The 7,635-nt window shown below is 42.1% G+C and overlaps 1 non-coding gene across 1 annotated transcript; it reads left to right on the top strand.

Moving 5' to 3' along the window:
• The first annotated feature begins 6,663 nt into the window (after nucleotides 1-6,663).
• Nucleotides 6,664-6,736, top strand: trnak-uuu (transfer RNA lysine (anticodon UUU)). Its single transcript has one exon. It is a non-coding gene; the product is annotated as a tRNA-Lys (tRNA).
• Nucleotides 6,737-7,635: the final 899 nt, after the last annotated feature.

The following is a 7,635-nucleotide window of genomic DNA, read 5'->3' as shown; positions in this document are numbered from 1 at the left end:
TTGTTTGTGGAAGGATGATTTTGTTTTTACTAACATACACTTGTGGATAAAACACAAATTTCAATTATTGTGTTTTAAAACATTTTAATGTTTTTTTTTGTTGTTATTTTTTTAACATCCTCCAAAACAATATCAATATCATTCAAAGTTTGGAATGTCAGGCAAAAGCCAATTCTGTACATCATCCTACAGAGATTTACTTGGCATAAATTCATAGAGCTTTTCCGTTGGCGAGGGCAGAAATTGGCGTTTTATCCGATTTTGAGTCACAAATATATCAGATTGTAATCAGGGTGCCAATGCTGGATACTTTTATGGACACTTTATGGACGATTTTAAAGTGATCAAGGCGTATTTGTTTGTCTAAAAGACATATCACCGACCGTCAGCGAGCTTGGTGTGTCTTTAGCCAGGTGGCTAGCTAGCCAGTCCCTTCCGCTAACCTCCAGCTCGCCTTGAACTTTAAAGTTTGCTATTTTCGCCACAATTTTATCCACTTAGTTAATCGCTTTTGATGTTTGTGAGTTAACAACTGTTGTTTTGTCGAAGCTTGGTATTTTAACTATTTGCACATTTGAAATGCTGTGTCTATAGGCCTCCCAGTGCTGATGCTTTTGTATCTGAAGGAGTTATGTGAGATGTTTGACAGGGAATAGAGAAATCTATTTACTGGGTGATATGAATGTTGACTAGCTGGGACAGGGGTGTACAAACACAAATAAGATACTATCCATTTTAAATGCTTGCAATTGTCATGATCTGTGGTCTAGATCATGTGTTGTTTAGTTATGTTCTGTAAGTTTTGGACTCCATTAGTTCCTGTATTTGTGCACCCTTGTTTGTTTTAGTTAACAATGGCTACCTATTAGGTTCACCTGCCTCGTGTGTCCGGTACGCACCTGCTCTAATCAAGAAACTTTTATTTAAGCCTGTCTCTGCCAGTTTGTCGGCCTGGTTTCATTGTTTGCGTCACACCTTTTCCAAGTAAGTTTTTGTTCCATGCCATAGCCTATGCTAAGTCTAAGATGTACGTTTGTTAGGCACGCTTGCCTTTTTGTTGTTTGCTGTATGCTGCGGACTGTCTGTATTTTGGTAGTTGGGAGATTTATATTAAATAAATCTAATCCAACCTTCACGCCTTCGTCCGGAGCCGTCAGTCCTGCATTCCTGGGAGAACAGTCCTCGCATAAAGATGCGACCACGCCATGACAGCAATCTGTCCCATATTGTTGCCCCTCCCACGAGAATAGGTGTAGGTAGTGATGGTATTATTTTAGCTACATGCATTGATCATATTTATACAAATGTCCGTGACCAATGCTGCAAAGCAGTCTTGGTTCCTGGAAGTTTTACTGACCACAATACAATAGCAGTCACTAGAAAGACAAGGGTTCTTAAACCTAAAGCAAAAATTATTTTTACAAGGTCTTATAAGAGATTTGATGAGTGTATTATTGATGAAATATGCTGTTTAAATTGGAAGGAGGTGTGCAGTGAGGGAGACCCTGAGGCTGCACTGGATTTATTTATGTTAATTTACATGAGTGTTGTGGACAAGCATGCCCCTTTGAAAAAGTTTTCAGTCAAGACTAAGTCTGCCCCATGGATTGATAATGGACTTGGGAGTTTAATGACAGAAAGAGACATGGCTAAGAAAGCTTCAGTCAACTCATTTTAATAGCTTTGCTTCTTCCTACTCCTTTTCGGACATGATGTAATGTTAAATGATATGAAATTGTCTGATGTATTATGTTGTAAGTATGTTCCATCCATCCATTTTTCTGCTGCTTATTCCCTTTGGGGGGGCGCTGGTGCCTATCTCAGCTACAATCGGGCAGAAGGCGGTGTACACCCTGGACAAGTCGCCTTCCCATGGCAGGGCCAACACAGATAGACAGACAACTTCACACACTAGGGACCATTTAGTGTTGCCAATCAACCTATCCCCAGGTGCATGTCTTTGGAAGTGGGAGGGGCCTATCCCCAGGTGCATGTCATAGGAGGTGGGAGGGGCCTATCCCCAGGTGCATGTCTTTGGAGGTGGGAGGAAGCCGGAGTACCCGGAGGCAACCCACACAGTCACGGGGAGAACATGCAAACTCCACACAGAAATATCCCGAGCCCGGGATTGAACCCCCGACTACTCAGGACCTTCGTATTGTGAGGCAGACGCACTAACCCCTCTTCCACCGTGAAGCCCGTAAGTACGTTCATATTCGAAATAAACTAAAGAAAGAAAGTAATGATTGATTGACTGAGTTTATAATGCAATTTTACCAAGTGATAAAGTAACAGCACAAAGCACACATAAGTCATATTAAATGATGCATCAAGGACAATACTGTAATGACATCAAATAGATATTTTTAATTTCACCAGAGTACCTGGTTGGTTTCACGTCTTGTTCAACCACTTACCAGAGGGAACAACATACCTCTTTTTTCAAAAATCATCATCAAAAAAGTACAGCTTGATGAAAGGGTATGGTGCCATGACCCGGAGTCAAACCAGGGTTGCTGCAGCCACAACACAGAGTACTAACCACTATACCATCACAGCTGTAACAAACCATCCAGACTGATAATGTGTTTGCTTCCCTGTTCATGTTCATAGACAGAATAGTCACAACTACTTTGAATGCTAGTGACCAAGCCCCAACATGTTTTACTCTAACAAGAGGAAGCTTTGCTCAGGCAAGATTTGTTTTGTTTCACCTTTTTCCTCATCCACTTTATTCTGATTGAATGTCCCGAGTATACCAACAGATACATCTTCCAGTTATCTATTCACAATAAAAAAGACAACTTATGCATGTTCCAGTTAGTAGATATTTATTTTAAAAGCAAAAAACAGTCCCTAAGAAATGGTACTGACTTTTGTTTCAGTTCAATTGACAAATAACAACAAGATAGACAGAAGTTGAAACTAGAATCTTCTCATCTGTAAACTCGAATCCTCTGATCCGTAGTCAGACGCGTTATCCATTGCACCACTAGCCCTATGTGAAGCCTGATTTTACTGTAGTACAAGTTGTATATCGTAAACATCTTAGGCCAAAGGAACACACAGTTTACATGAGGCTTACTACCAAAACAGGGCTTTACTGACTGCTTATGTTGGACTTTAAAATCTAGTGACCTTCTATTTGTTGCAGCCTGGGCCTTCACCAGCTCTACCTGTTGCAGCTAACCTCCACTAAAAATTGAAGTAAAATGCTTCTGGCAAGGGCTACACGGTGGAAGAGGGGTTAGTGCGTCTGCCTCACAATACGAAGGTCCTGCAGTCCTGGGTTCAATCCCAGGCTCGGGATCTTTCTGTGTGGAGTTTGCATGTTCTCCCCGTGAATGCGTGGGTTTCCTCCGGATACTCCGGCTTCCTCCCACCTCCAAAGACATGCACCTGAGGATAGGTTGATTGGCAACACTAAATTGGCCCTAGATTGTGAATGTTGTCTGTCTATCTGTGTTGGCCATGCGATGAGGTGGTGACTTGTCCAGGGTGTACCCCGCCTTCCGCCCGATTGTAGCTGAGATAGGCGCCAACGCCCCCCGCGACCCCAAAAGGGAATAAGCGGTAGAAAATGGATGGATGGATAATTGCCACCTTGTCACTGAACATGCTGACTGATTCACCTTCACCTTCACCTTCACGCCGATAATATAATCATAATGAGGGACTTTAATATCCATATGAATACCCCATCGGACCCACCGTGCGTAGCGCTCCAGACTGTAATTGATAGCTGTGGTCTCACACAAATAATAAATGAACCCACGCATCGAAACGGTAATACGATAGACCTAGTGCTTGTCAGGGGTATCACCGTCTCCAAAGTTACGATACTCCCGTATACTAAAGTATTGTCCGATCATTACCTTATAAAATTCGAGGTTCAGACGCATGTTCGTCAAACTAATAATAATAATAACTGCTATAGCAGCCGCAACATTAATACAGCCACAACGACAACTCTTGCTGACCTACTGCCCTCGGTAATGGCACCATTCCCAAAGTATGTGGGCTCTATTGATAACCTCACTAACAACTTTAACGACACCCTGCGCGAAACCATTGATAACATAGCACCGCTAAAGTTAAAAAAGGCTCCAAAAAAGCGCACCCCGTGGTTTACAGAAGAAACTAGAGCTCAGAAATTATTATGTAGAAAGCTGGAACGCAAATGGCGCACGACTAAACTTGAGGTGCACCATCAAGCATGGAGTGATGGTTTAATAACTTATAAACGCATGCTTACCTTAGCTAAAGCTAAATATTACTCAAATCTCATCCACCGTAATAAAAACGATCCTAAATTTTTGTTTAGTACGGTAGCATCGCTAACCCAACAAGGGACTCCTTCCAGTAGCTCCACCCACTCAGCTGATGACTTTATGCAATTCTTTAGTAAGAAAATTGAAGTCATTAGAAAGGGGATTAAAGACAATGCGTCCCAGCTACAACGGGGTTCTATTAACACTGACACGATGGTATATACGGCGGATACTGCCCTCCAAAATAGTTTCTCTCGTTCTCTCGTTTTGAGGAAATAACATTAGAGGAATTGTTACAACGTATAAATGGAATAAAACAGACAACATGCTTACTTTACCCTCTTCCTGGGAAACTGATCAAGGAGCTCTTTGTATTATTAGGTCCATCAGTGCTAAATATTATAAACTTATCACTCTCCTCGGGCACTGTTCCCCTAGCATTCAAAAAAGCGGTTATTCATCCTCTTCTTAAAAGACCTAACCTCGATCCTGACCTCATGGTAAACTACCGACCGGTGTCTCACCTTCCCTTTATTTAAAAAATCCTTGAAAAAATTTTTGCGGAGCAGTTAAATTAACACTTAGCGTCTAACAATCTATGTGAAACCTTTCAATCCGGTTTCAGGGCAAATCACTCCACGGAGACAGCCCTCGCAAAAATGACTAATGATCTATTGCTAACGATGGATTCTGATGCGTCATCTATGTTGCTGCTCCTCGATCTTAGCGCTGCTTTCGATACCGTCGATCATAATATTTTATTAGAACGTATCAAAACACGAATTGGTATGTCAGACTTAGCCCTGTCTTGGTTTAACTCTTATCTTACTGATAGGATGCAGTGTGTCTCCCATAACAATGTGACCTCGGACTACGTTAAGGTAACGTGTGGAGTTCCCCAGGGTTCGGTCCTTGGCCCTGCACTCTTCAGCATCTACATGCTGCCGCTAGGTGACATCATACGCAAATACGGTGTTAGCTGTCACTGTTATGCTGATGACACCCAACTCTACATGCCCCTAAAGCTGACCAACACGCCGGATTGTAGTCAGCTGGAGGCGTGTCTTAATGAAATTAAACAATGGATGTCCGCTAACTTTTTGCAACTCAACGCCAAAAAAACGGAAATGCTGATTATCGGTCCTGCTAGACACCGAACTCTATTTAATAATACAACTCTAACATTTGACAACCAAACAATTAAACAAGGCGACACGGTAAAGAATCTGGGTATTATCTTCGACCCAACTCTCTCCTTTGAGGCACACATTAAAAGCGTTACTAAAACGGCCTTCTTTCATCTCCGTAATATCGCTAAAATTCGCTCCATTCTGTCCACTAAAGACGCTGAGATCATTATCCATGCGTTTGTTACGTCTCGTCTCGATTACTGTAACGTATTATTTTCGGGTCTCCCCATGTCTAGCATTAAAAGATTACAGTTGGTACAAAATGCGGCTGCTAGACTTTTGACAAGAACAAGAAAGTTTGATCACATTCCGCCTGTACTGGCTCACCTGCACTGGCTTCCTGTGCACTTAAGATGTGACTTTAAGGTTTTACTACTTACGTATAAAATACTACACGGTTTAGCTCCATCCTATCTTGCCGATTGTATTGTACCATATGTCCCGGCAAGAAATCTGCGTTCAAAGGACTCCGGCTTGTTAGTGATTCCCAAACCCCAAAAAAAGTCTGCGGGCTATAGAGCGTTTTCCGTTCGGGCTCCAGTACTCTGGAATACCCTCCCGGTAACAGCTCGAGATGCCACCTCAGTAGAAGCATTTAAGTCTCACCTTAAAACTCATTTGTATACTCTAGCCTTTAAATAGACTCCCTTTTTAGACCAGTTGATCTGCCGCTTCTTTTCTTTTTCTTCTATGTCCCACTCTCCCTTGTGGAGGGGGTCCGGTCCGATCCGGTGGCCATGTACTGCTTGCCTGTGTATCGGATGGGGACATCTCTGCGCTGCTGATCCCCCTCCGCTTGGGATGGTTTCCTGCTGGCTCCGCTGTGAACGGGACTCTCGCTGCTGTGTTGGATCCGCTTTGGACTGGACTCTCGCGACTGTGTTGGATCCATTGTGGATTGAACTTTCACAGTATCATGTTAGACCCGCTCGACATCCATTGCTTTCCTCCTCTCTAAGGTTCTCATAGTCATTATTGTCACCGACGTCCCACTGGGTCATTATTGTCACCGATGTCCCACTGGGTGTGAGTTTTCCTTGCCCTTATGTGGGCCTACCGAGGATGTCGTGGTGGTTTGTGCAGCCCTTTGAGACACTAGTGATTTAGGGCTATATAAGTAAACATTGATTGATTGATTGATTGACCCGAGATTGCCAATATGGATGATATCTCAGATGTTGGGAAAATCAGCATTGACAAGGTCCTGGGTAGCTCAGTTGGCAGAGCATCAGACTTTTAATTTGAGGGTCCAGGGTTCAAGTCCCTGTTCAAGTGGCTGATGTTAAACTCTTTACACTTCTTAAAATACATCCCTTTGCCCCGTGGTAGCAGTCCTTGTACCTGTATTAAATTTGAACAGTTTTCAACAGTGATTGCTTTTTCTCTATTTCATTTGAAAAACTGAAACCAAAAACCTCCCTCACATCCACTTTAGATCAGGTGGGAGAGCGTTAATGTGATCATTTGAAGGATTAAACGCAATACTTTAAAGTCAAATAGTTAGACAGTGTATCTGTATGAAAAAGTTGTAGTTAATATTTTGCTGTAGGTGTGTTAGATGCACCCTCACATCACACTGAGCTCAGCTTTATTACTCTCACTTTCAAGTTATACAGTCCAAGACAAACCCTCAAGACAACAAATTTGTGTTTGAAACAGCCCGATGAAAGCGTCAGTTAAATACCAAACATTGGCATGAGGAAAGATACACCATTAAACAAAATAACAGTTCTTGGAGCCTATTTATATTTATTTATTAAGTGTTTTGACAATGGAATCCAATGCCAATGATGATGTTGATTATTGGATGTTTAGATGAATTATTATCGTGTTCAGCTGCTCACACTCCTCCTGGTGAGCCACTTCCTCCTCCTATAATTAAGAAGACAGCACAGCTGGGCGCTGCCTTGGTCTGTCCGTCATGCTGAAGGAGTGAGGAGTGATATAGTTTGTTTACACTAAATAAGTTATTTCCATTATATAGAAAGTCAACCACGGAGAAATTGTTTCGTTTGAGAAAATAAATGATCAACATTTTGAATCTGGAAGTATCTTATTGAAGAATTTAGTGCGTCATAAACCTCTCCTCCTCAAGGCAACTCTGCAATCTTTATTTTTATTTTTTTGTAACTTTTTGGAACAACAGAATAGCCGTAACAACGGTTGTCCAAATT

Source organism: Nerophis ophidion, unplaced genomic scaffold, assembly GCF_033978795.1.
Source record: "Nerophis ophidion isolate RoL-2023_Sa unplaced genomic scaffold, RoL_Noph_v1.0 HiC_scaffold_48, whole genome shotgun sequence".
In the NCBI taxonomy this organism is placed as follows: domain Eukaryota; kingdom Metazoa; phylum Chordata; class Actinopteri; order Syngnathiformes; family Syngnathidae; genus Nerophis; species Nerophis ophidion.
Note: the sequence above shows the minus strand (reverse complement) of the source record. Positions and strands in the feature narration are given on the sequence as shown.